General features: G+C 50.0%; 1 non-coding gene across 1 annotated transcript; it reads right to left on the bottom strand.

Moving 5' to 3' along the window:
- Positions 1-3,019: 3,019 nt before the first annotated feature.
- Positions 3,020-3,092, bottom strand: TRNAK-UUU (transfer RNA lysine (anticodon UUU)). Its single transcript has one exon. It is a non-coding gene; the product is annotated as a tRNA-Lys (tRNA).
- Between the last annotated feature and the right edge of the window lie 14,408 nt (positions 3,093-17,500).

The following is a 17,500-nucleotide window of genomic DNA, read 5'->3' on the forward strand; positions in this document are numbered from 1 at the left end:
TCTGAGACAAGCGAAGCGGCAATCGGTCAGGTAAATTGAATGGATTGTTGGCGAGGAGGGCTAGCCGGGTCAGCCAGGACGAGATGCGGATTCGAACCGCAACCTCTCGGATTTTGTTCTCCGCCTCGGGAACATCTTTCCCTCTTTTTTCCGTTTGTTCTCACTCGAAACAACGTAACTGAGGTTCGCCGGATCCGGCGCCACACAGGACTTGCTGAGGGCGGCGGAGAACCTCCGTCTTCAGTGGGGGCGCCGGGAGGGCAAAGTGGTAACGTTGTGAAAAAGCAAATGGTTTGTGAGGAATGTCTGTATTAGAAGCGGCAGTTCCGTTAGCAAGTTCGGGAGCTCGCGGTAGCGAGCGAGCAGTTCCGTCAGCAAGTTCCAGCAAGTTCGGACGGAAGCGAGCTTTTTCTTTGCCGAATGCCCGTCCAGCTGCACTGAGGGATTGATTTGACGGCTCACGGGCCTTGCCGAGCTACACCGCTCCAAGAGGATAGATCCAAATTCATCAATCTTGGAAAATAGCAGCGCGTTGTCACCCTTGGCAACTGGCATTTTTTTCCCTAAACTCCTGGGCAACTGTCATTTTTGTCCCCAAACCTCCCATCCTTGGCAACCCCAGCGTTTTCCCCAAACAAACCCCCATCCTTGGCAACCCTGGCGTTTTCCCAGCCACCTCAGCCACTAGCTTCTTTGTCCCTAACCCTTCCTCCTTGGCCACTAGCTTCTTTGTTCCTAACCCCCCTAACGGCGCGTTGTCCCGCCATCCTCTATGCGCAAGCGGAATGCTACGCTTTCCCTACGGCCTAATTGCCTTTCTATAGACGAAATTTTCAGTGCACACGGAGTGGAGTTCTTAAAGTCGATTTTCCGGCCCCTCCCCATTGAATGCCAGAAAATAATCTCCGAATGCGCCTCAAATGCCCAACGAACGAAGGCCAGAAAATTCCCTTCGAATGCGGTCGACTCTAACGTTTGACTGCGCCAAAAGGCGATTCCTTGCTTTTCGACCATGGTGGGGGATCGGCCAATAGGCCTGAATTTAGGCCGCTGGCATACTTAAGCCAGTTCTCGCCACACCTTCCTTACCTTAAAAAGAGGCTACCTGAAACACAAGATCGCTGCTCTATTTTTTTCATGAACAACCTGACAATACATCGCAAACTGCCGGGTCTAATGCTCCTTTGCTGTTGTGAAAGCAACCCCGTCTCAAGGTTTCAGTTGCCCAATGAATTATTGAGCTATTTCCTTGTGGTAAGACACGAGGCTGCTTACAATACACACTGATCAACGACAAATTCGTCGTATGGATTCTGCTGGTTGGTTGGCCCGTTCCTTCAACTCGGCAGTTAGGGAGGACGACAGGGAACGAACTGTACATGGGAATAAGAAAATCAATCAATCAATAAGTCTTGCCTCGGTAACACGCCCAATGCAATCCCCGACGATCCTGGCCGAGACTAGATGAAATGGTCACTGGTTTCCGTTTCAATGATTTCTTCCCCGCTTATGTCAGCTCTTGCCCCCCCGGCCTTCACAATTCCTATGCTGGTCGCTCCATTTCTCGAGTCAAGCCATAATCCCAATACTCCAAGGTTACCGCTAGATCTTTTTCCACCCCTACAGCTCTGGAAACTGATCCTGGATCAGGGCGATTACTGCGATTGACGAAGAATGGTATGTGCTTGAGTGCAATCCATCGGAATGTTGGTCGGAGCCTTGGGTCTGGCATCGGTGGATCCCTCGCTTGTCGAGACGCTGTCACTTGGTCGCTCGCGCCTCGATAATGGGCTAGCTTAACTAGAGGGAAAGGGAGAATTATTCAGAACGAACTCCACCAGGAATCTTTCAATCGATAACCACCATGTCTCATCTGACCCAGTCTCGGGGCGTCAAAACGGTGACGAATTCACGGATTGGACCGTGTTAGGCCGGGGCAAGGGCCATGAAAACGATGGAATGGAAAGGCCTCCGCTCCATTTCCCCCCACAGGCCAGCCGAAGCTTGGGTGGGAAGTAATAATAGTAATAATAGAGCCCGCATAGCTTGGGTAAGCAAGGCGCAAAGCATCAAGTTCTACGAGGGACTAAACAAACAACAAGTCTAGCCGACAGTGGAAATCGGAAAAAACCCGGCCACCTCACGATCGCCAGAGAGTCCGAAGGCCTGCTACACTCCTACGCTTTGAGGAGAGCCACCTTATGATCGCCAGAGAGTCCAAAGGCCGGCTACACTCCTACGCTTTGGGAAGAGACCGTTAGGTCTCGCAGCCTTCTCTCTCCTCGGTTTCTTTCATAAGCTCTCGAAAGAATAGTAATTCGATATGGCAGTTGATTATTGGTAGCTCTAAGCTTATGATCTTGCTGGGAAAGGGATGGATGTCTGAGCGGTTGAAAGAGTCGGTCTTGAAAACCGAAGTATTCAGAAGAATACCGGGGGTTCGAATCCCTCTCCATCCGTGAGTACGGCCATAAGTTAGCATTCTCACGTTTCCCACCCCGATTTGAAGAGCGCTTCTTGTCAGTTATGAGCAGAGCCGAGCCTAAGAGGTTAAAAGAGATCGTCACAATTTCATTTATGACGCGTCTAGCCCAATAGGCTCTATTTCATTGAGCGAATTACGCTGCCGAGAGAATCAAAATATACGGCGGTGTTTCAGCTTCCCCTAATTGCTACGCCATCTGAGCCTTGCTCCGCTACCGGCGTTCCTGGCTTTATCCAGTTAGCAGTGAAGAAGTTCGGGTTTTTCAATAAGAGCGTTTTGAATCGACGTGCGGATATGATGGAATTGGTAGACATGCCAGGTTTAGGTTCTGGTGACCAACGTCGTGGGGGTTCAAGTCCCCCTATCCGTAGCAGTTGGAACCTCGAAGTTATGCCATCACTAGGCCTCGCCGAAATCAAATGGGTTTCTTCTCTCCGGCCTTCAATCATTGGGCGAATAGTCCCCCTAACCCGAAGAGTGATCTTTGAACGTATATACGAACTGTCATAACTACTCAATCACGTGTTTCAGGTTTGGGTATAGCAGGACTTGAACCTGCGACCATTAGGTTAAAAGCCCAATGCTCTACCAACTGAGCTATACACCCGAGTATTATTGTTATTATTATTATTACTAATTATGAGATAGATTTCTATGTAGTAATTGAACGGCAAAGAACAACTCTGACCTAGGCCGGGCGTATCGCGATGGCATTCTAGTAGTATACATGAATGAATGTTACCTAGGCAACTATCCCTTGGTTCAGACGCTTCATTTGCGGAACGAGATAAATAAAGGTATAATAATGAATCGACAAATCATGTGCTTCTAGGAACCTTCTCGTTAATCGAACTCGCCATCCAATAGAAGGAGTTGGCAAGGCTAGCTGGTCCTCGGGGTAGATATAAGAGAGTTCTCGGGATTGGGCATTATTCTTTCTCTCTGTTATCCTCGTTTCTTCCCGAGTCCCTGGGGTGTAAGCTAATGCAATTGCTCCTACATACCCAACGCGAAATATCATTTGCTTTCCATGAAATTGCATTTACGTGAAGGCGACGGATTGGCCAGCCTGAAGCTCTTTGTTTTTGAAGGCTCTGAACGGATTGGCCAGCCTGCCGGGATTGCAGTTTCCAGTTCCCGGCCGGCCGTACAATGTGCAACTTATCCCGATTGAGGTGAAAGCGGAAGCCAGGGCCGCCCGCTGAAGCTGCTTCGGCCACTCTCGGGAAGCACTGGAGTAGTGATCCAGTAGCCGAGCTGTTAGGGGCCCGGGGTGGTGATACACCACCCCCACCTTGACTGAAAACGCTTCGCGTTCTCACCCTTAACTCCCATGCATATGGAAAAGAGGGAGAGAAGGAAAAAACCGAACAAACTTAGACGTCGTTGAAAGGAATATTTGAGCATGATTTTTTCGCGCTTTTCCCAGAGATCTTTCCCATTAACGCAACTATTACTTCGCCCATTTATGGAGTTCTATTTAGTACTTTCAAACAATATGACTATCTACTGTTAGTACGTAATGCGGGTTGGCTTGGTTTACTTAGTGTTATGCGCCTAGGAGGGCACGTCCTGGAATGCGAAGGTTGAAAGCCATCGCTCGGATGGACTCCCCAACCGGCAGGGATCAGACCGCTGCCGGGAACCATAGCATGGGGACTATCCGCTCGCCGCAGGGCTAATTGTACGCAACAGGAGCAAGGTAACTCCCCCCAGGTGGGGTGTTCCGGAAGGCACTTGAGTCCGAACGCTATTATTCATGTGCGACCAACCCTCCAAGAGTAACTGTAATAAACAGGTTTTGCGTACGCGGTACCAAACGGCGAGTCAACTACCAAACGCGCAACCTAGGGATCACCCGAATGGACTCTATAGGGATTGACTTCAATAGAAGTAGGGCATAGCCGCCCAATCCTTGGAGACCGAGGCTTTGTTGGCCGGGTGAAAGATCCTGCCATAATGTACTCCGAGAATTACACCAGGCAACCCAAGTCGAGCATACGACAATGCCCCTTAGCATGAAGAGCTCCGAGGAAAGGGAGGTAGATGATAATGTGATATTCTGTAAACGAACACGCAGAAGCGTCCCCGACAGGTATGCTGCACCTGGCTAGAAAAAGGAAATCATGATGGGATAAGCGAATTGGGGAAATGCCAATAAAGGTTGACAGACTGGGGAATTTCCCGACCGAGTCTCGAGACAACTGGAGTAAACTTTAGGGCTGGCTACTTCTGTAGCCGAGGAACCGGCGATAGAACCTTAGCAAACAGGATAGGCGAGATAGATATACCTACTCCTATGAGTTATAGGGAATATATGCCCTGGAACTTGCCAAACAGCTAACTCCCCAACCTATACAGTGGTAGTAAGTGGGTTACTCCCGTGGTCGGACTGACAAGTAAAGCTGCTCACAAACGAAACTCCTCCAGGATTGTCCTAGGCATGGACCCTGGACATGCAACAATAGACATTCCATACTTCCCCCAAGTGGATGGCTACGCTTGACTTGCTGAGCAAGATGCATTGCGATTGAACCCCCCGACACATCAGAGGAGCCTCACTATAAGTCCTGAAGTGGTAAGTGTGGTGCTTCTAAAGGTAAAGCAACACGGCGCATAATTTCCTTCCAGAGACCCGAACTCGCTGAAAGCCAAATGGAGTTCTCCATGCCAACGAGACTTCCGTAGTCAAATAATCGTCCAACCGGAGGACCTTTGGTTCGAAATACGGGCCTTCGGCCTTCTTTCGTAGAGTGAAGGGCGTGGGTGAAACCCTTGCTGAATGAAGGACAAAGTGCAACGGTTGGTAATTTCGAGGCGAACTCAAATACGTCTAGACATAGTAAATAGAACTTGAATCCGGGCGACTAGGATATGGCATGAGCCATATACTCCGGACACATAAATCAGTGTTCGAAAGGTTCGCTCATGTGGGACACGCATCCCACGGTTCAGGCCCGGTAGTCCCCGTAAATCTTCAGAAGTCATCACGAACGAGCCACATGCGGGGAAACTTGCACGTGTGGTTCTGACCGGGGAGGGAGGACCCACCCTATCGGTTTCTAATAACCATCATACCGGCCGCCGCTGGCGCACCTATAACGTTTGCTAATCTACTGCATAATAATGGTATGAAAGACAATTTGACATATTTTCGCGAAATATTGCCATTATTAAGTACGGCTAGTACCATTGTTATGTGCTTGGATTATTTCAAACGGGAGAGGTTGAATGCTTTTGAATCTATTGTATCAATTTCACCTCCTACCCGCAGTACGCCTTTCATGATCCCGGCCTGTGATTCAATTGCCACGTATTCAGCTACCGAGCCTTAAAGTTCACGTTTTTATGTGATCGCAGCCTCGAAGAGAGACTCCGAATTTTCCACAGAAGCCGGCTTAAAATATTCCATTTCAGGTGCATTCCCCCCCGGAATATTATTGTTTGGGTACGACTGGCCCACTACCGATATATGGATATATATATATATTCATCGGACACACCTCGCCAAACGTCCCTCAGCGATGGCGACGGGCTATGTCTTAATCTCCTATGTGCGACACCTCAAACCCCGGTTGAGATGGAGATTCCCTTGGTCTCATTCCACGACGGAAAAAGTCCTCGGCGTAAAGTTGGGATTGAAGAAAGTGGAGCGAAATAAATATACTTAGAGGGGTGGTTCCGAGGGTGTAACCCAACAAGGGCAACGGGAGGGTGCGAAGAAGCCCAATACTTCAACTAAAGGAGCGACCCTAGTTGGTTCACTAAACCCCAACCCAGCGCTACATGTTCTCCTGGGTCCCTAAAGGATCCCTCAAGTGCCCTTATCCCGACTTCTCCCGGAATAGGCGTTATCGAAGACAAGCCAGGAATGGCCGAAGTAAGTGGACACCCACTTCACCGGTTGGAGAGGCCCTCTTTAAGACATTCACCAAAATGTTCACAGGGGCTAGGAACACTCGGTCGTAGGAACTTCTGTACACCACTCACGGATTGCTCCAGGGTACACAATGACCTCGACCAAATCTACCAAACGAATCAGGCCTTCGGCCCCGATCACGTAAACCACCAGCTTTACCCAATAATGGTCTTAGATAAAGATTTGCTGCTTACGGAAACGATGATCACACCCGGGAACCCTCACCCCTGCCACTTACAGCCAAACACTGGACGGAATCTCAGCGGAATGGATGGACCTTTGAAATGAAATGAAATGAAAGAAAAACGTGGAATAACTAAGAACGGTTTTGGTTCCACCAAGTCCCGGCGAAGTATCCCCAAGGCGGAGAGCGAACTCCGACCCCTGACCATCATCCCACCACGGGACAAGGTCATACTAGGAACTATGGGAGTGATCTTGGAAGCCATATACAAACCCATCTTCTGTAACTGGTCACACGGATTCCGAACGGGAGTGTCACACGGCACTCAGAGATATTCGCACCGGGCGGCTACTATGTGGGCCGGCCGAAGGTTGCCCAATCTACGTTACTATGCACCAGCACAAACTGATGGGGATTGGGAGAAATAGGATCGGCTATCCCCGCCCCATTATAATATAAGGCTTATCCGCCCGTGGCGCAGGTTATTTGGAATCCCAAAATCCAAGGACAGCGGCTGGGCGTACCACGGGCCAAAGTCTCTCTCCCACCCGCCGCCAATATTTACCCGAATGAATTGGATAAATGGGGGAAAGAAAGATTTAGAACTTCAATCGAGGAAAGAGAGGAAGAGGCTTTCGCTCCCTCGTAAAACCAACGGAGCGTTTTCAGTCAGACGAGATATTCGACCCACTCATATAGATATATCTATCTATGTACATATCTTTCGCTCTTCACTTCGTTCGTAGAACCTTCGTTCTTCACTCCCCTCGTTCTCCAAACCAACTCCGCGTTCCCCTATCAAATTATTCCTACGATACGGACAATATTGGCATTACCAATGTGTTAAGCGAAGAGGAACTGAAGATGGATTAGCTCTCGAAGTTACAGAAAACCAAACGGAGCGCGTTCGAGACCTTCTGGTTCGAGGAAGGCCTACCCCATCCCTAAACGGAAGGGCAACCAATGTCGAGGTCCACCCCTGAAATACTGTCGACAGACGCCGGAACAAGAACAACAGAGAGTGCTTATGAAAGAGTACAATCTCACACCCGATCAAAAGATTTGATGAGATTTCACATAAGGAAGGGATACCTCAACATATACCCGACGTTAGCAAGGCCGAAGGTTTCTGCGAACCTTGGGCCTTGCCTTCTCGGAATGCTTGATGAACGATGCTCAGCGCGCAGGACCAGTGGAAATCCATCATGTCCGCGAACCCTCAACAGCGAAGGCGCGGAGCGACCCGATTACAAGATACCTGCGGGTCATAAACCGTAAACTTTCAGCCTTGTTTGTGCAAATACCATCACGAACAAGTGGTCCTTGGAACGAGGTGAGAATGGAGGAGCTACTAGAGGCGTTCCGAAAACGAAACTCGAAGGGGCGGAGCCACCCTCTCCCGCCAGGGCAAGTAGGCCGGAGGCCCTGGAAATGGCCAACCCCTCCCCCCTACGCTACGGGGGACTTGGCAATTTCGCTGAGTGTTCCGAAAGGAACCCGGCCCTCCCTTCAGTCGAGTGGCTGAAGCCCCTGATAAGCGCTATGTGCCACTCCTTTAACGAACTAAGGAGGCGCCCCGGAACGCAAGTTCTATTTCCAAAATGGAGATCGAGGTGGAAGGCCCCATAATGAGATAGATCCAATAGTGTTCGTGCAAGCCGTATGCAGTGAGAGTCGCACGTACGGTTACGAGGGGGTTCGCGTCTATACGTAGAGTGTGGATGGGGGGCCCACGCCGCCCTATTTGTTCTATGATCCATGGGTTTACTGGAATTACCAACTCTGAAGAATCAGCTAAGATTTTCACTGGATGTGAAATCACTTTGTTCGGTGCTTAATCTAGTGGTACCTTTATGGGGATCTCATTTATCGCTGTAGGTTCCTCATTCAAGATCACTGCAGTTTCTTCTCGAGCGGCCGTAAGACGGCCTATGGGTACCGGCAGATTGCGGCCAATCTCAGTACTGCCGGGGCGCCTTGTGCTAGAGCGTGGAACTCATCACTACCTCGTAAGAGCGTGAGACCATAGCATGTTACAAAAGCGCGGTTGAGGGCTAGGAGGTAAGGAACACCGCGCGAACTCTATAGTGTCACACGAGAGAAGCCCGCCCGCCTGGCGAATCGAAGTTATCTTCCCTCTAGTCGACTGGCCACCCGGTTAACCCGTGCCATAAGCACGGTGGAAACGCGCGAACGCACGCTGGTGTGCTTCCTGCCTGTCGAGGTTAAACAGCGACAAGGTCTAGATTGGAGGAGCTGGAAACAGCTGCATGGGAGCTGATTATTCAACCCCTTGGGGACAATTAACAAAACGATATCCCAAGACACCAGAACCATAGGCTGTATCGGCGAGATCCAACGGTGAACTGAATCCCCGGCTGGAAGTCATAGGACCCTTAGTACCTACCTAGCGCTCCGTGCCACTTCGGCCTTTGTCCCACGAGCCAACCAAGCGAGAAAAGTGGCTCAAAACCCAACCTGAAGGGCGGGAAAGCGCGGGGCGCGGCAAGCGCTCCTCTACCTCATTCCGTTCAGGAAAGAGATAACCTCCGAAGCGCGCAAAAGCGCGGGGCGGAGAGAAAGCGCTTCGGTTTCCTCCGCGACCGTGGGAACCCGGCCTCCGACCCTCCCACTTCGTTCCCGTCCCCCGTTTCCCGGGGGAGCAGGTACGGGGAGCTCCCCCGAAGGTCCGGGATAAATCTCACGGGGAAAGCTTTCCCCGGGTCGAGCCCCCCCCCGGGACCCTTTGGGTCCCACCGTAGGGGGGGGCCGGCCCCCCCTGTGGGGGGACCCCTCTTTCCCAGCCGGGGATTTCCCGTCCCGGAAGAAATGCCGTAGGTCTCGGGGGGAAACGGGACCGGGGGGAGAGGCGGGTTCCCTGCGGCGGGGACCCCGAAATCGCCCTATAGGACAATTTCTCCCGCAATTTATCACGCAATTTATCTCAGATACCTGGTTAGCGCCGGTACGGCACTTACCCCCAGTCCCCGAAGGGCAGAAAGCGCAAAGCGTTTTCAAAAATGATGAAAACTCTTCGCGTTCTCTCGCGGGTCGAAGACCCCGAACGAAGCCTTTGGCCTTTGTTCGCTTCGCGAACCAAGGAATTTCATTCTTCCGAGGAAACCTGCCGGGTGGTGGTACACCACCCTCACCTGCGGAGAAAACGCTTTGCGCCGCCTTACGGGCCTTGTTCCCTTCCCGGCCCGGGGAAGCACTGGCAACAACGGAAAGAAAGGGGTCTATCTATCTGGTACCTGCTTATACTGAGCAGGTTTCACCCGCCCAGAATCCACTGAAATCGTTCCCAGTGACCCAGGTGTATCCGACAGCGTGTGGAATGGCTGAAAGCGGCGGACCTTTGGGTATATCTAATCCAAGTGTTGTAGGGTTAGAGAGCCGTATGATGGGCGACTATCACGTACGGTTCGGAGAGCACCGTAGTAGGTCATTCGGGAATTCTCTGAACTCTTCGCGTTGCGAACAGCGAGTGAACGACAGCTTTCTTTGCTGCACGGCTCGGTTAATGATTTACTTCCGACTCTACATATGTGGGCACCTGATGTATACGGGGGTTCACCCACTCTGGTTACAGCATTCCTTCCTATTGCACCTAAAATATCTATTCCTGCCAATACGTTACGTGTTTTTCCCCATAGTTTCCATGATCTAACACGGCAATAACTCTTTTTTCTCCGCAGCATCGCTTTCATGATCCCAGGAGCACTGGCCGCCATGGCCTAAAAAGAAGTAAAAAGACTTTCAGCTTATAGTCCTACTGGACATGTAGGTTATCCCTCAATTGGTTTTTCACGTGGAACCATAGAAGGGATTTAACCATCACTAATTGGTATCTTTATTTATGTATTAATGACCACCAATGCATTCGCCACAGTTTTAGCATTACGTTAAACCCGTGTCAAATATATAGCGGATTCAGGCGCTTTAGCCAAAACTAATCCTATTTCAGCTATTACCTCGTCTATTACTACGTCTCCATACGCAGGAATATTCCCGTTAGCCGGCTTTCGTAGCAAATTCCATTTGTTCTCTGCCGCCCCGAGCTGTGGGGCTTACTTACTAGCCTTAATAGGAGTAGTTACTAGCGTTATCAGTCGTTGGGCGGCCGGAAGGGGTTGCCCAGAGTCAGTGTGGGAGACCTCGGCACGAGGTCGTGCACCGGACGCGTAGCTTACCAAAACGTCGCAGGACAGATGGGAAGAACGCATCTACGAAAGGACAAGTGAGGGGATACCGCTAGGATCTCATGAACCTACCCAAGATCCTTGTACGAGTCCGCCGCTATCACTACACGAGATGAACCTAAGTTGCCGTAAATCGGAGTACCCTTCAGTGTAATAGGACTCCCAGTTACAGCGCGCGATTGCTGAGGTGCTCCCTGCCGGTGGTTGGAACAACGCAAGCCGGACGAGGACAGACGGAGCAGATTACCCATATCACTGGGGACAGGGAACGAATCGACATCTCGATGTGATAATACAGCCTTTAGGGAATAACGGCGAAGTCCATCCGAAAAAAACCGCCAATTCATCTTGGAAAGCGAAGCGCCAAGAGATTAGCGAAGCGCAGAAAAGGCGCGAAGCGCCCTACGGGCCTTATTCGTTGGCCAAGTCAATCAAGTTCGAGAGAAGAAGCGAAGCTTCTTCTCTGGCCGAGGGCGCTTTCTGGGCCCGACAGTTCTGGCAGGTCCCCGGGGGTGCTTGTGGGGGGGGTGTGCAAGGATTTAGGGCCAAGCTATATATATATGTATATGTCTCTCCCCTTACTAATTGTATAGAAATATTCCCCCCTCGATTATTTACTGCGCTTAGCGCCCTCCCCTACAGCTTATGAAAGGGCTCCGCGATGGACGGCAGAAGGTCCGTAGTACCCGCCTACCTGAAAGGAACCCGGGAAAGCCGGAGTAGTGATCCAGTAGCCGGGAAGGGGCCTAAGTAGCTAAAAGCCTTGGTAGGTTATACTCTACATATTCACTCTGCTTAACCCCCTTGTTGGATCCATTGGATGTGTCTGACAGAGTTCAGACAGGGGATTCAATCCTTGTGAATCTTTGGATGCATAGCTTTTCGAACAAGGCCGCAGGTAGGATATCTCGCTCTGCCCTGATCTGTGGATCATGGCCGTCAACGGTACGTCACTGAAGCAGCTGAAAAATATGCAAGATGTGGTGTCCGTTGGGATCTCGGTGGGGTGGAGTTCCGGAGAGCGAAGCCCGGGAAGAGTGAGAAGCGGGAGGGAAGAGAACGCCTTTTCTTCCCCGTCCTGCTTTCAGTACCGGCCGGCTGATACAAGAGGACCGGCTTTAGCCCAAGTCTTTCTATACTATCACTCAGATCTCATGGGTTCCGACCCACAAGAAGCCCACAGGCTCTTCGGTCGCTTAAGCGTTACTCCAGCGTTTGGTAAACGTTAGGAAACGTAAAGCAATGGTATGATTCCATCCACCATGAGATACTAATGGGGGTCATTCGCAGGGAGATAAGAGCTGGAAAGGGCTGGCCGAGCACCTTTCGTCGGGGGGGACAGATCATGACCCCCCCCAGCACACCCCAAAGAATCAGCGCTTTATTAGCGAAAATTGACTCGTAGGAGAAGAGCTTGACAGATGGGTGGAAGATAATATTTCCCAATACGACCGGAGAGAGAGGCGCGGGTCAATTAACTCAGTCTGAAGGAGATTGAACATCTCCGGAGAGAATAAGCAAGCTCGCCCTTTCTCCCGGTATCCCCCCCTGCTCCCTCCGGGGGAGAGCCGGGGACCCCGCGGATGGGAGAGGAAAACAAGTCCTCGAGAATGAGGTACCAATAAAGTGGGCATCGTTGAGAAAGCGCTTGGCGCTTTCTCGCTCCGCTCCTTCGTTCGTAAAGCCAACGAAGTTATCTGAACTTGAACGATTCAGAACTAACATCCGAAGCAAGTTGAGTGGGTGAGCCGTATGATGGGCGACTGTCTCCCGCGGTTCTGGGAGGACTAGGTACCCCGGGACACCGGGGAGTTACTCTATTTTATTATATACGCCTGGTGAAAATAATGTATCTCGATACACCTAAAAGATGGATTCTGTATAAACTAATGGATCCCGAGAAGTCGTTGCTACTAGCTATTAGTTTCTCGTTGATTAGTTTTCTCTTTCTATATCTCTCCCCGCTTTTTCTAGTTACTCATGAAACGGCACGTTGTCTATGTATCCGAGTGGTCTTATTGAATATCTTTACCTCGGGGTGGGGGTCCGCCCCCTTATCCCTCGCCCGCTGCAATGGCACTCCATACAAGACCTTTTCTGTAGTAAGATAATCAAAAGGGAAAAGTTGGTCAGTTTGCTTCTACACGGAAAAAACCTCGAGCTAATAAATAAAGACTTATTCATGAGTACTCCTTTACTAAAGAGATCGAAACTTCTATTTTTTCGGGGTCTGAGAGGAAAGGGTGGAATAAGGGAGAGAATAGGCAACCGTTCGAAAGCCGCGGTCAAAATCATGCGCGTGGCCAATCGTGGTTGCGGCGGCGTCGCCGTATGGCGATTGGCTGCGATGGTTACCTCCTGGAGGAGGGCTTGATGCCAAGGCTCGGACGAAGAGAAAGACCAAAAGGATAAGGGGAAAAGGCCGATGGAAGAGGAGGTGGGGGAATGCTCTCGGAAGCAGCAGAGGCCGGGGAAGCGCCCGGAGGAGGAAACGGAGAAAGAGGCAGGGGGCAGCGGGAAAGCGGAATCCCCGAATCCAACCTCCGCAGAGGAACTATTCCATGCTTTACGAGAGGAGCGAAGTTGGAAACGCTGGAAAGGCTTAGCCGGAGGGGGGCAATGAGCAGTCGTTGAAAGACCTCTGTTCCTATTTGCGTTGGGAAATTATTCCGAGTGGGCAGCCGAAACCGCATTAACTGCCGAGGATCCAACTGCTCATCCCAACGAGTGGGCCTTCGGGCCCATAGGAGAGCTTTTCTGCCATCCGCCAAGATCTGGATTTTCTCGGGGAAGGCCAAGAAGGCCTGGAAACTCTAATTTCCAGCCGGTCCTAAGCTCATATGACCAATTACTGGGCTTCCGTGGGCGCCTAGAAGATCCTGGATCAGGTCCGATGGAAACGGGGGAGCCCTCGCCTTCCAGCCTCCCGCCCGGAACCGCTTGCAAAAAATTCATTCTTTCTTCCAAGAAGGCAAGTGTCCCTTGCTTGATCGCGCTTCGTTTTCCACGCCCTTCCAACCCTCTGAATGAGAAGAAAAATTCGCAAGGGCGCACTGATAGCGGAGCTACTAGAAAGCTTTTAGAAGGGGTTCGAATCCCTTCAGTGCGTTGCACGTAACCCCGGAATTCGGCGAGATGGATTCCCCCGGAATTGAGTATTATAGAAGAGATAAGGATTAGCTAGGCTTTGCAGGAAACAGGAAGCGGTTCCCCGGCCTCCATCTCGAGTGTTTTATCGCATCGCTAGTTGAACCGCTGAAGAACCCAACCTAGAGCTTTTCCCGCTTTTCCCTCTGCAGAAGCTTCGGTCACCGGCAAGCGGCAGAAGCACCCACCTAAAGCTTCCCCAATTGGGAATCGCACTCACCGGAATCGCAGGAACCGGCAAGCAAGCTTTTATCCCGGAAAAGGATTAGCTAGGAGGCCCGCGTGCCCGCCGGATCTCTATCTCTATCTCTATCATCTCTATCTCTATCTTTTCCATCTCTATCTTTTCCATCTCTATCTCTATCTGTGGTTGGTTGCCGCTTTTCTATAGCCTGTTCTTTGACTGGAGGCCTTCCATCGAAAAGCCATGCTTCCATTTCCCTTGTCTTAAAGGCTCGTCTACGTTCAGCTTCACGTTCAGACTCCCTCCGTGTAGTTTCAATTATCTCTTTCTTTATACGGATTTGATCTCTATGCCTTGTAGCTTCGATTAACCATTCATCGGCAGAAGGTTCAGGCTCTGTGGTTTGGCTTGATTGCTCGCAGCGGTTTCCCGGAAAAGGCGAATTCACAGAAGTATGCGGCGGTGAAGAGGCGAAATCTTCCTTCGTACCTGTAGTTCCCTCTTTTGAAGGCGTACTGGTAGAAGCAAGCGTACCTGTAGTTGTACCTGTAGTTGTACCTGTAGTAAAGGCTTCTTTTAGTGAGTTAATCTCCAACTTAAGAGCGTTTATCTCTTGTTGATGGATCAACTTAAGATCGTTGATCTCTTGTTGATGGATCAACTTAAGATCGTTGATCTCTTTCTGAAAAGCCCACTTAATTTCCCGAACAGCGCCTTCCATCCGATGAAGGGTACTTGGACTGTGCGAAGGAACAGCGCCTTCCATCCGATGAAGGGTACTTGGACTGTGCTCCCATCCCTGGTATTTGTCAAATTCGATGCTAATAACATTGGGTTGTATTACTGGTGCTTTGATGGCTATTTACCTATATAGGAGAGGATATGATGATGGTGGTACTAATAGTGGCGGGCTTGGTGCTATACCCAAGGTAAAGGAGGGGCTTTCCATGATAGCTAGGGTTGTGTTCAATGAGGAGCCTGTATTAGATGATATTGAGAATATTGATGCAGAGAGCCAGCCTACCACGGATAATGCTGAGAATATTGATGCAGAGAGCCAGCCTACCACGGATAATGCTGAGACCCCACCCGGGGTGCGCTTATTAAAGAAGCGTTTCCCCTCAAATCCCAGTCAATTTACTAGCAGTAGCAATAGCGTGAATGATGTCGTGGTTAATGATGGGAATACAGGTTGTAGTGACTTTAGACAATTCGACGTTACGGAGGATTTATCAGATTCAGACAGTGAATATTCAACAGCACAGAGCATGCCTTTCTTAGAGGATATTCCGGAGGGGGAAGAGATTAGTGAAACCTCGACTAACACTACTGATAAACCTGTGGAGACTATTGAAACCTCGACTAACACTACTGATAATCTTGTGGATACTAGTGAGGCCTCGACTAGCACTGATAATTCTGTTTATGTTGAAGTCGGGACTAACACGGATAACCCTCGTGTGTTCCGTAGGCCTCGATCTGTAGATCCCAGTAAATTCTTTAGCAGTAGTGTTCACGATGGGGATAGCAATAGATGATGATGCGAAACCATGAAGAATAGATTCGATTTTCTACTAGTATGGATAAGGGCTCCACCAATATACGGGTCCCACGGAAGCACTGAAGGCTAAATTGGAGCTACCGCTACCAGTAGGGGTTCGAATCCCGCACTACACGGAATGTTGCGAGATGGAACGATATAGCATAGCTCTGGATTCCCACAGAATTGAGTATAATAGAAGGATTAGCTAGGCTTTGCAGGAAACAGGAAGAAACAGGAGTAATTAAGCCTCCATCTAGAGTGTTTTATCGCATCGCCCCAACCTAGAGCTCTAAGAAGCCGAAGGAACCGGCAAGCAGGAAATGAAGCAGGAAACTGATACCGAACAGGAAACTGAAGCAAAGCACTCACCTTTTGCCGAAGTGAGAGGGGAATAAGACGGGGAGGCACTGATAAGGACAAGCACACTTCCTCCCGGCCTGGCCTGGTTTTAACCCGGAGAGAATGCGATAGCATTAAAGGGGGAACTTAGTTTCCGTTTAGGCATGCGTCCTTGGATTGCTGGCAGCATTCCGGGGAAGCGATCACGAATAAGATGATGGGATTTAGCAGAACAGAAAGAATATGGGAAGTGAAATAGCTGGTCGGGGGAGCAGAAGCTTGCTTCTTGCCCCCTTCAGCCCTGCCGAGGAGGCCCTCATCGTCACGCTCGATCTCTATGCTTTTCCGCTTCGATTAGCTAAAAGCTAGGCTTTGCAGGCAGGAAGAAACAGGAAGCCCTCTGCTTTTCCCTTGCTTTTCCCGGCGGTTTCCGCTTGGCAATGTAAGAAGCTAGCTTGCCTTGCTTGCTCCACCCACCACACTTTCACTGCCATCAAGAAATTTAGGTTATAGAACTACTCCGACTCCCTTCGCTATTTTGCGTGTGTTATGGGAGTTACGCAGTGGATAACAGAGAATTTTCCATGTTGCACCAAGTTAAGTTACTTACGGAAGTATGCATACACTCTAGTAACACTTCGGGTCGGGGTAAACACTCATCCGAACGTTTTCATTCTGGACAAACTGCCATGAATATAAAAAAAAGAATCTAAGAAAAAGAACCCCACTTTATAGATGGATCATAACAGAACTATAACCACTGTTAAATAACTGGAAGCTTTTTATAGTAGTATTAGCAGGGAATTGTGTCTCCGGGTCCAAACACTTGACACGATTTCCCAGGCCTTAAACCAGCAAGGTTTTCTTCAAGACCAACAACGCAATCAGCTTATAGCATTGTGTTCTTTTCTTCAGTATGATACTCTGCCTCAAGTGACCGGCGTACTTAACGACTCGTGCCGACATGGCTTCGATCAAGTGCTAAGCACCGCATTGCCCAAAAGTATCCAACTCTATTTAGCTGATATCCTGTCAGCGCGCTATCTCCTGGACATGTTTCAGCCCACAACAGCCACGCCTGCTGAAACCAGACAATTCTTGAATTCATTACTTCCTAATTTAAGACAAGTCTCTCTAGTTTTGAACTTTTTTATCATCGATCTGCAATCCGACACGGATTCGGGATCCGACACCGATCCGGGGGGAGGCAATGATTTGGGGTCAGGCCCTGGAGGCGGGGAATCCTCTTCCTCAACTCTACAAATTCACTCTCTTGCGGAGCCGTTCGATAGTATGGAAACGGTTCTGGAGCTGGGTCTTGGAGATTTCTATTTCTGCGCACTCAGGATATTTGTTTTTCTCTTTTTTCTATTGGTAAGGGTGTTTGTGACAAAGTATAGGCCTTTACGGTAGCGGTTGATAGGCGGGAACGAATGGCTATGACTGAAGACTACTTCGTAGAAACTCTGCCTAGGGCACCTCCATATTATATTGGGT

This window comes from Dipteris shenzhenensis, unplaced genomic scaffold (assembly GCF_047967505.1).
Source record: "Dipteris shenzhenensis isolate YYH24624 ecotype China unplaced genomic scaffold, Dip_SZ_1.0 scaf0088, whole genome shotgun sequence".
NCBI lineage: Eukaryota > Viridiplantae > Streptophyta > Polypodiopsida > Gleicheniales > Dipteridaceae > Dipteris > Dipteris shenzhenensis.